The sequence below is a fragment of the Etheostoma spectabile genome, chromosome 15, assembly GCF_008692095.1.
Source record: "Etheostoma spectabile isolate EspeVRDwgs_2016 chromosome 15, UIUC_Espe_1.0, whole genome shotgun sequence".
Taxonomy (NCBI): Eukaryota; Metazoa; Chordata; class Actinopteri; order Perciformes; family Percidae; genus Etheostoma; species Etheostoma spectabile.
The window spans coordinates 11,237,394-11,251,627 of NC_045747.1; the positions used below are offsets into that span (position 1 = coordinate 11,237,394).

Genomic DNA, 14,234 nt, shown 5'->3' on the forward strand with positions numbered 1-14,234 from the left:
CAGAAAAGTGTGAGAACAGGGAAAAGGAAATTCATTGCAATCCAGCTTTTGTTGTAATATATAGATCCCTCATTTTGTCTCCGCAGTTTGTTTTATTTATTTGAAGTTAATGGCTTAATGAGATCCCAGTGGTACTATATAGCTAAGAATAAGGGATAGAGAGAGACAAGAGAGATGGGAGACAAATAATCTCTGGAAAATAGGGAGGGAGGGATGCAGGAAAGCAAAGAAACAGAGAGAAGAAAAAGGGCTATGGATCAGAACAACAAACAAAATGTAATGTTGGCAAAAGAGGACAGGGGAAATTATACCACACTGCAACAGCTAACTGTGAAGTGCATTTCAGCTCTCCTGTAAAGCTCAGTAGTTGCTTTTTCTCTTTGTTCTGCACCGTTCTGATAGCTATACATCCAAAGTCCAGGGAAAAGACAAAGACATGTTCAGCCAGGCTTGTGTGAGCTCAAATGAGATGAAGCCCAGTGCAGATAGCATACCTCAACCCTGGCTGAGAGAGATTGGCCACAGTGCCACGGCACCCGGCCAGCTATCTGTGCCTAGCAAAAGACTGGAAAACAGATGCCACGTAAAATGCACTGGCATGGGGGGGCTGTATATTGATTCATTTGCTGTATTTTCTCTCTTTAAACAATGCTGCTTTATTACTTAGCTAAATATGCTGTATGGTTGCATGAGCATGCACACACTGTGTAGTGTGTGTGAGATGGAGAGATACAGACAATCTGCCCATCTGCCATGAACAGACAATGAGTTTTGTTTTATTTATTTATTTATTTTTTTGGGGGGGGGGCATTTCTGCCTTTATTGGACAGGAAAGCTCGAGATTTGAAAGGGGAGAGATAGGGGGGAAGACATGCAGGAAAACCGTCACACGTTGGATTCAAACCCAGACCTTCTGCGTCGAGGAACAAGCCTACTCTACTGAGCTAAATTCCCACATGCGTTTCTCATCTATGCTTCTTTGTGTACGTACAAGAGACGCGTTCAAATATTTTAATGCTAGTAAAGCAATTGGAAAAAGTTTTTTTTTTAAAAAGCAAAGTAGCAAGTTTCAAGTGTATGTGAATAAACCCCACACAGCTCTTTTAAAGATACACAGGTAGATGTATTTACAGTGTAATCTTTAAAAGTGATAATGCTTCTCTCCTGCTTGGCGACCAATTGTTATCTGAAGTACAGGAAACAGGTGAAGTGCCCTCCAGAGAAATAATATCAACATTCTCCTGAGCTGCATACCAGACTCATGAACACAATCTGCTGTATTTAAAAAAAAAAAAAAACTTTTTCACATAACAGAGAACCATTTTACACCTCATCATGTAGACCATAACTGTATGACCTTGTTTCCTTTATCAGGAAAATCTGTATCCCTTCTTAACATGCTTTTTTCTCATGCTGAATAATTGCCTTACACTTGGATCTTATGACGTCTCTTATCGCCTGCTTCCACTCTCACACTGTACTCCATCCACACAGCATACACGGCATACACTCATTCCCTTCACTATCACCAAGGTTCATAGCTGTCTCATAAATGTCAAGCTCTCACTTTTCCAGAGTAGGATATTGCTTGATGCTTGCTACCTTGTGTTGTTTGCAACTCTCTGTGAAGGGAGGAATTGGTGGAGGGCTTTTTTCCCCTTTTTTTTGGCAAGGTTCAAAGGGGTAATGAAAAGGTATGTGTGACGAATTGAGGCAAAGGGCGAGGAGGCAAGCTGTGTGGCAATGAAGAGCAGAGAAGATGAGGGCACAGCAGAGGGGGGAAAGTCTGTGAAAAATGCAGAGTTGAAGGGTTTGGAAGAGCAGAATCAGCACTTATGCAAACACTCTAAAAAGCAACACACACACACACACACACACACACACACACACACACACACACACACACACACACACACAACAACACACAACACCACACACACACACACACACACACACACACCACACACACAAACACACAACACACACAACACACAACACACACACACACACACACACACACACACACACACACACACACACACCTGTACACGGCCATCCAGTGAGTTTTGCTGTAACACCGTTACAAATATCTTCCATATCAGGATGTCATACTGGGCAGAGTCGGATCTTGGAACAGCGACTCCCTGTTGCGCTGTGGGGCTATTACATGGTCTAACAGAGCTCGACTAATAACATGGACCGGATCAGCCACTTCCCACTTTCTCCTCAGATCATCACGTATCACAAGAGTTAGGGTATTTTTACCACCCACTCATGCCAGAGACCTCTCTTAACCCTAATCCTACAGAAATACACACACAGTAGTAGTCTTTTTTTTCTTGCAAACCTAACTTCCCATAGACTGCATATACCCCATAAAACATAAATCAATTGTTGCCATCGGTCAGTTGGCGACCAGCCACTGTCAGTGTTTTATTGTGCTTTGTTTGGCTGTTTGTTGCCGTTAATCTGTTTGAATAGCTGTAGGGGGCTTTCCAAAAGCACTTCCCGTTGAATTTACTGTCTTGGTGGCTGAGCACACATCTGTCTTTTCCTCAAACAGAATTCACACTCAAATTCACAGTTCAAATCCTACGCACAAAAATACCTCCAAACCCCCAATCCCCAAATCCCTATTTAGTAATTGTGTGAGCATGCATGTGTATTGGTGCATTGTGGGGTTGAGATGTTTGCTACTGTCAGGGTGAATTGTGTTTGCCAGTGTGGAGTGATTTCTTTTTTTCAGTTTGTGTTTTGTGCTGTGCTGCTGATTGAATAAATTCTATTGACTGACCTGAGCAATAAAGACAGATGACACACAGTAAGGTCTTATCGACTCTCATAATGTTGCAATTACACCAAGCCGAAAAGTCTCCCTGATTGGGTTTTAGATCACATGCACTGCTACCAAAGCGTTTTAAAGGGATCCTTAAGGTTCACTTCAGTGCTTTCTGTGGCGCAAAATGAGCCTACAACAACAGAGCAGAGAATAAAGCCATCATTGGTCTCTTTCTTTCTTCAAAGAGTGCTGTGCTCTTCTTCCACAGCCAGAAAGTGGCGGTGATTTGGCAGTCGCCTGCACGGTAAACATGAGACGCAATATTACAAACAGTTTAATCAATAAGCTACGGTTTTTCCATGTGTATACATTCATGCCAGACAATGCACTTGGCTTCAGGTGGCACAAGATTGCATAAGACGATAGAAACTGACTGACAGAGAGTGTGTGTGTGTGTGTGTGTGTGTGTGTGTGTGTGCGCGCGCACGCACACACACAGAAAGAGGTCCTTTGGGAGACTGTAATGGAACACCATTAGAGACGTAACAAGCACCAGGCTGTATGGCTTTATTGGAAGCGGTGGCGCACTAACTGCCAAGTGTGTTTTCACTAGGATGGAGCATTTTACACGAGACACACCCAAAGGACTTATGTCTGTCGTTCTGCCTTTCTGTCTCTCTCTCCCCGTCGCTCATACTGACATGACCACACACACCCTTGTCAAACCCCTCCCTTGCCTTAGTCTACCATTTTTTCCCTCCATCAACTCAGTGACACCCAGCAGTGGGCCGTGTCATTACACAAGAAAAAAAGAAACAGCAAGGAAAAGAGTGAGAAGGTGGGGAGAAAGGAGGGAGGAACATAGCAGAAAAAGAGGTATAGAAATTGTGAGGGCAAAAGAGAGAGATTTAAAGAAGGGGTTAGAAGGGCTGGAGCTTGAAAAAGATTGAGAGGGAGCAAGTGGTGGAGTGAGCGAGAAGTAAGTGAGCGACATGTGAGTGATTTCCTCAATGTCATGAGGCAACATGGGGGCGGCTGCATCCACGGGTGAAGGAGCGGTGAAGCAAGTTTGATGGCCTACACATGTGATGAGAGGAACTGGTCCCCAGAAAGAGCTCAATAATTCAAAAGGGAGGTAGAAAAAAGGTAGGGGAGGAGAAGGATGTAGCAGAATGGGATATGCTGGCTGACAGGTGTTTAGAATATACTGTATTTAGAGGGTTGAAGGGCGAGAGGGTGAGTGCTGATTGCCCAAAGGTCAGATATTATCAATCAATACCAGCACCACTTCTGCTGCATGTGGACTGACTGTGCCAAAAAACACCTTGTTGGTGTGCCAGTGTTTGTAGTCCAGAGGCAGAATTGCTGGCACAGTTCCAGTGTAACGGAATCTTTCGCGCTTTGTTTCCCAGGTAAGCTCTTTGTGCAGGACATCACTCTGGAACAATTCATTCACACTGGCATCCGCACAGTATGGCCACAATCAGAACTGCCACCAGCCTGCAGTGCAGACACAAGCAAAGGAATTATACTCTTATGAAATCCATGGGAAGTCCATTCAGGGCCCCAATGTGCAATGCACAACTCCATTCTGTATAACAAACACTATGTCTTTGTCTCAGCCAGCACAGTGTTCAGTATGAAAGTGAAGAAAATGTGCTGCAGATATAGCATAGTGAACTTCCATTCGCCTTGTGGAAGGTAAGACACCCAGCACTTGCATAGCATGTAATGAGGGTGACACGGCAAGAGAAAGGAATGAAGGGACATTAATTCAGAGATTTTGCTCTTAGCTAAATTAATGTTGAGCAGGATGAGAATTAAAAAGAGGTCACAGTGGGTGAAGCTGTGACAAGAGGACACAGATTATAATTATTCATAATGCAGTAGCTTTAAAATTTATTTCTAGGGGCAAAATTCTATTCTCACCATGTTGAAAGGTTTTAGAAATCTGGAATTGTTGCTAGGTTGGATGATAATAGCCAAACTAATTAGAAGTTGATTTCAATTAAGCATTAGGCCACAACATAATCTCAGACATTTCTCCAACCTCTAATTTGAGCACAGATATTCATTTATGTGAAAAATTGTATTCATTTACTCCCACACATAAATTTTCATCTCAAACTTGCTGAAATGATGCTTTTCAGCTTGATGGTTTTCCTAACATTAAAGCTGTTGCGTGATGGGGCTGCAGTGCATCCTGCTGGTTGAGCACAAGCACAACAAGCCTCCCACCCTCCTCTACTGCATGTGGCCACTTGACCAAGTACTGCTCTATCTATAGCTTGTCATTTACAGGAGCAGCTCTCTGCAAACTTAGCCCTGATTGAAGCTAAACTGGAATGCACAGCCAGATTTTGAGCAGGACTAATATAACTCTAAAACGCTATTACTTTTCCCAAGCTCAGAGACTGATTTGAATCTTTGACTTGTAGAATTGACAGCCTTTGAATTATTTTGGAGTTGGCAAACATATCAGTCACTATCACACGACTAACCAACCACTGCATTGTGCTCAGATAAAACTCACTGATGAGACTTAGAACTGTGCTATTGTTGTTCACCTGAAGCAATTCCTCTGACAAGTGTTGATGTCTAAATGATATTTTCTCTATTAATCCTACACAGACAAATGCTTTTGCATGCAGTGCTTAAATAGCAGTTGGCACAATAGAGACAAATGCACAAAGCATAAGGACATCAAGAAATCTTCATATCTCAGATGTGAGCTCAAAAGGAATTTTAAAATGCTTACGCAAACAGATGCACACACGGCTTCAAAACTGAGGTCTGGGATTTGGGAGTGCAACTAATACCTTCAGTCGGATTGTCAATCCTTTACTGTACAAGATATTAAGTTTTGTTACAAAACAGAAAAAGAACAGAAAAAAAAAGATTCATACACAACCAAAAACTAGTCTCTTTGTTGTTTTTGCAATAATTAAAATACACAAATGGTCCTATTAAGTTAGTCATAAGTCTTTGGCATTAAAATTTGTTTTCACATTTTAGTACCATTTTTGACTTACCTACTCAACCGTATTTCCAAAGTAATTCAAGTTTTATAGAGTAAGCAGATTTTCTTTTTTGCCTATGCACTCTAGTGGATCTAAACACTTTTGCACTCATGACTCCTGTGTGTGCAGCTCTGTGATATTCCCTTTACACATGCATGCATGGACACAACTGATGGTATAAACACTACACTATTGAGGATACTGCAATGCAATTATCCTAATGTTATCATGTATAAGGGTTTGATCATTTCTCCCTTGAGAAGCCCTGCAGCATTTTGTTTATTAATGCTATTCAAAAAGCGAAAACACATTTACATTTATAGGGTAAAGGCTTGCAATCAAATGAAGGCATAATCAAGTTCAAATGTGTTTCATGCAATATGAAGTACATCAGTCTATGATTATTAACTTAGAGATGTTGAATGGGTCTGGAGGGGCTGACTTTGAGACAAATCAGCTATCTCTGGCTTGTTGCTGACAGTAGTGAATGCTTAAATCCACATTAGCCACAGACATCAGTGCTCTGTAGTGTGCAACTGCTGAGCTGTTAGTGGTGCAATACTTATTTGCAAAGATCCCCAGTAATATGACCATAATAATATAATAACCACATTAATGTAATTCATTTGTGGTAATTTACTTTATACAGAATCTTGCAACTCCAACAATATATTTAAAAAGGCACTGCCCTCCACTTAGAACCACTACTGTTTATAGTGTTCAGTTAGCTCAGTAAGAACATAAATATATCCATTTTAATGCATTAAAGACCCTTATTCCATCAATCAACCAATGTGCATTAAATGGACCTTATAAAATGTATCCAAGCTAATCTGGCTAATAGTCTCAAAGATTTTAGAAAACAGTATTTTATTAAATATTTTCACAAATATAATGCAATACAGTAAACTATGTATTACTTTTGGGTGCAGCAGTAGGCTGTGACAGCTTTAATGGGGGTGTCATATATCTGAGAATGTGTCCAATTACATGATTACTGATATACAAATGTAATGCACTAGTCCAAACTAGTGTTCTCTCGCCTAAAGTCTGCAAAGCGCATTGAGACTTACTGATATGTTTAGTAATTTTATGAATAACATAGCCTACATCCATAGTCTGTGAGGAAAGGTAGAGAATTTGTTAAGGCAATCTACGATCAAGAATGCTAATCTTAAATTACGTTTCATGCTGTGATAAACTATTTAGGGAAATTAAAATGTTAAAGCTAAAAAGACCAGAGTATTTTATTTATTACATTTTGTGCTTTATCTACAAAATCAATGGGACTGACACTTATTTTACCCAATATTAACGTAACTTTTTCTAGAATGTATTGTTCTACATAGGTTTCATGCTAAATTTCTCCTCCTGATTATCATTGATGCATACAGTGGCTTGAGAAAGTTTACACACGCATGCCAAAGGTCATTCAAAAGAGGAATAAAAAACATTTTTAATCTTAATGCCTTAATTCAAAAACTTTATAAAAAAATCTAACCTTTTAAGGACAACCATTTTCTTTGTGAATTAATAATGTATGGTAAAAAAGAAATGTTCTTCCTTAAAATACAGGGGGCATAGGTATACACACCCCTATGTTAAATTCCCAAAGAAAACTGGTGTCCTTATAAGGTTGGATTTTCTTAAAGTTTTTAATTAAGGCATTAAGATGGATTTCCAAATATGTTTTTTTTTATTCCTCTTTTTAATCAACTTTAGCAGGGGTTTGTAAACTTTCTTCAGCCCCTGTATGTGTACAAGTTTGCTTCCTGCCATAGTGTTGTCTTATGTAGTTATAACTATAACATGCATTCATTAGGATAATTAATACTGTAGTAAGGCTGGCCATCTAGCATTAACAAGCCATTATGGTACATAATTAACTATTTAGACAAGTTAAAACTAAACCTTTCTGTAAAACTACAATAAAACTAGCAAACACACTGTGAAAACAAATTAAACTAGACAAAAATTAAATTGAAAAGTCAAACCTATAATAATCTTGGTTCCTACATGTCCTCATCCCTGTCAAACAGAGATGAGGTGTTTGGCCAGAGGCAAGGAGAAGTAGTCCATGTGGATAAAAACTTCTCTTGGAGGCCTGAGTGTAACCTCAGAGGCCTGTGCAGCTTCTCTGTGATGGACAATAGTTCTTGTGGATGAAATTCAAGTAGATTTTGTAACCAGGCACTGTCACTCTGTTACTAGTCCTGCTTTGCCAGACTTTCCTCCAAAGCACTGCGAAAAAGGGTCTGACTAGATAACATAGCATGTCGAGATGGCAGAAAAACATGCACTGGTTGATTGGCATTTCTTGAAACCAAATACAATCGCCATGGGTGCCTCTAAGCACCGGGCAGAGCCACGAAGGCACTGCAAAAAAAACTCAGGAACATGGTTTTGCCAGAACATGTGTACGTTCAAAGGTTGTTTTAGTCATGCAACAGAAATCTCAGATTCGACAGATAGTCTAGCTAGAGATCAGAGGAGCATTTAACCATAGTCCTCATAAATCGACCAAAGTTTAAAATTACAAGACAAAGAAAACGGAAGGTAACAGACATCCGGCCGACAAGAGTGAAATCCGGTGAAATTCCCGGAGGCAAACAGAGCAATCCCGGAAGGGGAATGCTGGGGCTATTGACTACTCTATGACAGACCTGAGTGATATGAGTGTAGATCCAAGATCATTACAGTACTCAATTTTACTGTATCTTATCTGCAAAATACCCAGCAGACCTGTGTTTGTGAGTGACTAAAAGACAGCCTTTCCTTGGCTCCCCTGATGATGATGACAGCGCAGGGCAGGATAATATCTGCGTCGTGTCTCTTATTCGGGGTCCAACTGAACTGAATAATCAGACCAGATTGGATTGGAAGATGATTCAAAATTCATCCACATTCACTTTCGAGAGGGTAGCCGTGGGCCTTGGAGCAAATTAGACAAGTCCAGTTCAATCTCTATGTGGAGAATCAAAAGGGCATCTGTCACTCTGCACAGCTCTCTATTAGCAGTGAAATGCCAGTCTTTCTTGTTGAATCTTAACAAGCAGGAGTTCACATCCAAAAGACCAAAAAGGTTCTTGTTCAAAGGGCCAAAGATCTACTTTTCAGATGCTGGTTGGTCGTTGAGGACTCTAAACTAAGTAGTTAAGTAAAACAAAATAAAATAAAAATACCTTGTCTAAAAATGTACACAAATAAAAGGTTAAAAGTAGGTAGGTTATAAGTAGGTTATAATTCAAACGTTATTGTGTTGCATTTTTACAGGGTAGGTGGGTAAATAAAACATGATGATGGTGATCATACAATACTGTAGAAAAAGAACTACAAATTAAAGTGCAATATGTTAATCTTTAGGCCTACACTAGTGAAACAATGGGCACTTTGCAGCCTGTGTGTACAACTAATTATCAATAATAAATATACAACCGCCCTCCTCAGTGTAGTATTACAAGACTTAACCAGAAGATGACAAATGTCAGCCAATTCAACAAAATTAGCCGACAATAATCAGGCTAAAGGGGGGGGGGCATTGGCAACACAGCAGGTGCAAAAAGCATTTGAATAATAATTAGGCATCACCAATGCAGATGTACAAGCAAGCCTTGTCAATAAAAACACAACAGCAGCTACAGTCCAAAACATTAATGTAACCATTAAACGCCTTGCACAATTTTTACACATCATGTACCAGTACACACACATGCACATACTCACTAGGCTGCGATGAAGTGGTTGTTTGTCATTCTCCGAAGAAGAAGAGCGATGAATCGATAGGTGAGGTTGTTGTAGGCTATAGGCTACTCACCTGTCTGAGTGGCACTCTGTCAAACGTGCTCCTCGAACTCCTCCACACTCTGCTCTACGTTCAACTTCTTTGCCAGTTTGTTTTCAATGCCAAATATAAGCAGTCCACTCATCCTCGCTGGCCCCAACGTGATCCTCAAACTGTGAGTTCGATTCCTGCGAATGAGGGAATATTGTCCCAATCGGCAGGTCGTACACATCTAAGAGTTCCTACGTGAACGTTGAAGTGGAGCATCCACCATGTGGAATTAAGCTAGATCCATCACCTGTTGTCACAATCGGTCACGCGAGGGTGAAGGTGAGGGTGCCCGCTGGGTGGCGCTGAGGTAATAGACGAGACAGGCACGTGCTGGTACTTCGCAAAGCGTCAATACCACGCCCCTTTTTGGGGCTGATAAAAAATAATGATAAAAATCCTACAGATGTCAATGCAGTTTGACGTGAGATCGTTATTTTGACACGTTTGTATGCAAAGCAGAAGAAAACCAGTGAACGTAAACATTACAGCATGGATGATGTCTTACAGCCGCAGCTGCTGATTCAGCCTCTTTTTGTTCCATTCTTGCATTGTTCATCATGACTTTTTCACTTGCCTTTTGTTTTTACTCTGCGGTGGATGTGATGCAGCATACAATACAATGACATATGCTACTTAACTAAATCTAAAACTGCAGATGTAAAAAATAAATAAAACTCAAAACATGCTGTGTTGGCTACTACACTTACTTCCAGCCGTAACTTGCTTGAATTCTGAGTAACAGAAGTAGGCTAAAGAACAAGAAGATTAATAAATCGATTATGAAATATACTCACAGAAAGAGTCCAAAAGAAAGCAGTGTAAATACTCAGAGTATTAGTATTAGTGATTGTCTACTGCTGTCAAAAGTTTACCTGTGATCCAGACTGATAATGTCTGTAATCAATGAGATTTTAAATATTAAAGCAATTAAGTTAATCAGCACGTGACCAATTATACATGTCTTCACATTAAGTGTAGTAAGATTGCAAAGGAGCCTGCATGTTTTCAATTGCACAATATGGTGCTTAACAGTGTCCTGAGGAAAATGTCATGTGACCATTTGAGTGCATACCATCTAAAAATCCAGTCCCTTATAATTAAAACTAATACAGTCTAAAAGATGCAGTTGTTTGACCTGGAATATTAGAAAGGATATTGCAATGCAAGCATTTAACATAAAACATGGTTTGATCATTTGCCCTAGAGCGGCCCTCTGGCTTGAGTACTGTAGCCTACATGTAAACCAGCATCATGTTCAAAATGCTAAAGTCAGCATCTTTAAGAGTTTTCCTTAAACATGCTGAACTTGCAGAGTTAGTGGCTCAGCCTAAATTTCCAACCCAATAACAGGAGGTAAATTGTTGTTCCACATTGCACCTGATAAGAAAAATTCTCAACACTGAAAATTATCCTACACCTACTACGGGCTCTACTTAGAAGCTGCCCTAATCTGCAAACCCAGAGGATATTTTACAAACTATCGTTGAGTGATGGTGTATTACCCACTCTTCTCCACAAGACTGTGCTATTTCACTTTGACAAAACCTTTACAGTGAGCAACAACCACACCATTTTGTTTTTTGCACTAACTTGAGCTATATCTGCGCATGCCTTGTTATAACCAAAACGTAGTAGATTAAAAGTCTTTTTTCTTGACTTTAGAAAGTACAAGTGCTGAACTTGATTTCACTCCCAAATTCATGATAACTTCATAATATGCTAACACTACTACACCTGGGGGGTGTTTTCTGATGCTGTGAAAAGTTTATTTTCATAATTTATGATTATTTAAGGCTAATGACCAGCCAGTGTTCTAATATACAGTATAGTAAGTTTATCTGAAGATACTTGTAATCTACACTACCGGTCAAAAGTTTGGGGTCACTTACAATTTTCCATCCCACTCTATCACAGACAGAATACCAGCTGAACTGAGTGGGGGGCTGATCTCTAATTCAATATCTACATTATCCATAATCAGCAACCATTCAACCAATGTTCCAAAGACACATCCTGTTTACTAATCTGATATCATTTTAAAAAACTAACTAAGAAAACATCGGAGAACCCTTTGCAATTATGTAAGCACACAAAGTAATCTCAAAACTGCTGCCCTGGTTAAAAAAAACAATGCAACTGATCTCAGCTGCTATTCTGTCTATAATGGAGTGCAATGGAAATTTCTAAGTGACCCCAAACTTTTGACCGGTAGTGTATATGATCAGAAAATATCTGTGTTAGAAAGTAATTAAGTTCTTGTGTTTTTTAATCTGTTTATTGATCCCCTATGGGGAAATAACAATTTACACTCTGTGTCCACACTTAGTTTACACACAGTCCTGAACTACACACACACACATGCTCAGGATCTATACATGCACTAATGGAGAGATGTCAGAGTGAGTGGGCTGCCAGCCGAACCAGCGCCCTGAGCGGTTGGGGGGATAGGATACGGTGCCTTGCTCAAGAGCACCTGGCAGTGCCCAGGCGGTGAAGTTTGAAGTTTGTTTGTTTGACCCAACCATCTACCCCCACCTCCTCCACATGAATACCCTTAGCACACACACATACTAAAAAGAAGAAGAAATACTGTATTATTATCCCCCAATGGGGAAATTACATTGCACACTCTGTTGTTACACACATTATACAAGCCCAATCCCTACACTGCATATGCATTCATTGGAGAGATGTCAGAGTGAAGGTGCTGCGGGCACTGTTACGGGGACTTTGAACAAGCCAAGTTCTTATGGACTGAGCTTTATATTTTATTTATTTCACCATTATGTTTTCAGGCAAGTCATTTAGAACAAGTACTTATTTGCAATGTCAACCTGACAAGTGGCAAAGCCATTTAGGGAAAGGGAAGGAGGGCTAGACATTAATATACATTAGAAAATCCTTCAGTTTAAAGTACAATAAACACAATTTGATATACAACACAGACAACAGTAAATAAGAGAGGGAGAAACCATACAAATATTTAGCTGGAAAATTAGGATGTGGGAAAGCAACTGCATATTTTGGTGGACAAAGTTGATACGGTGGTTTTGAAGGATGAAATGGAAATTAGGTTGACCAGTTTAAGAATCTTTTGCAGGGCATTCCAGTGGCAATCTGGTTTTGGGAATGCCTAATTGAATATGAAGTGAGGGCCGGGTGTTGTGTGTGACAGACTTTGGCTGCAGCAGGTGACATGAGTAAGGAGGTGAAGAAGGGTCCTGAATCTTGCAGAAAGTGTGAAAGGAGGGCCACTTGACTTGGGACTAACGGGTGCAGTGGTGTGTAGTGAAAGGAGTATTTGTAGCAAAACGCATAGCAAAGTGGTAAAGAGTGTCGAGTTTTGACAGAGTGCTATTGCAAGCAACCCTGTATATGTATATATAGTATATATATAGTGTCACCATAATCTAACATGGGTAGACTAGTAATTTCAATGAAAATTTGAGCGGTTTCTGTAAAGGAAGCCGAGTTTGGCCTTGATCTTAGATTGCAGCTTTGAGATATGGACAGGAAATTATTTTTGCAAAAAAAAATAATTTCAGTCATCCTCCCCGCTCAACTATTATAATGTATTTCCACACAAAAAATAAATTAGACAATCTGAAAAAAGGTTTATTAAATGTTACTATATTATGAAAGATTGATTGTAAATACAATTGAAGATGGGGAAAAAAACATGTTGAAAGGTTTATTAAAACTGAAGGATGTTAAGAAGTTTTGTATTTAGGGAGGATAGACCAATGGGGAAGTCAAGATACAGTCAAGACAAACAGTCTTATTTCTTTGTGGAAACTATTGTTTTTAGTTTTGTGTACTATTTTGTCACTCTGATCACTCTAGGAAATCAGTGTTTATTGAAAAATGTAGTTTTCAATAAAGAAGGAAGCTCAAGCACCTTATTTTCATTATACCCACACATAGCACTGGGGAATTATAAGATGTCACCAAACAGTTTGTGAAGATTAATTTTTTCAAGTTGTATTGTAACATACACCACCAGCACCACTGTCACCACTTCCTCTACTGAGAAGTCTGCTCATAAAACATCAACATGAAAGTGTGACGTTAGCATGACCGCAGTTCCTCTATATGCATGTGATCTATTTTTTCACAGCTATATAAAGCAAAAAATCATTCTGCACACACTGTAACACTTAGTTACTGATGGGGAAGGGTGTTGTACATGGCGTTCAAAAGCATGTTGGGGTTATTGGTGTCTTTCTTGCAACATTTGACATTAATTTACACAGGAACGTTCTAAACGTTTTTAAAATATACAACAAACTGAACTGTATCAGCTGTGAACACAAGCGCTAACCTACAGTGATGTGAGATAACTCAGTCAACGGACTGGCAGATAAGAACCTGAAAGGAAACTGCAGGACTAAAGAAACTAGATGGACCCTCATCTTTTACGTATCCACGTAGAATTATTTAATAATATGCAGTATTTTGAGAGTTTCTAGATCCCTGCTGGGTTAGCTCTTGAAAAAATAAGCTTCGTCTTTCAAGAAAAAAACGTTTTCACAAAAAATAGTTTTGTTTAAAAGCTCTGACCTATGCAACTAGAGGATGTCAGTCCCCACTCGAGTTAAAAAAA

At 39.6% G+C, this 14,234-nt stretch overlaps 1 long non-coding RNA gene across 1 annotated transcript in view; it reads right to left on the reverse strand.

The window, feature by feature from the left end:
* Positions 1–798: 798 nt before the first annotated feature.
* LOC116703706 (uncharacterized) overlaps positions 799–14,234 on the reverse strand; it is an 18,212-nt gene continuing 4,776 nt past the window's right edge. The window contains exon 2 of the long non-coding RNA XR_004335487.1: positions 799–931. This is a non-coding gene — a long non-coding RNA (uncharacterized LOC116703706). The remainder of the gene's footprint in view (positions 932–14,234) is intronic.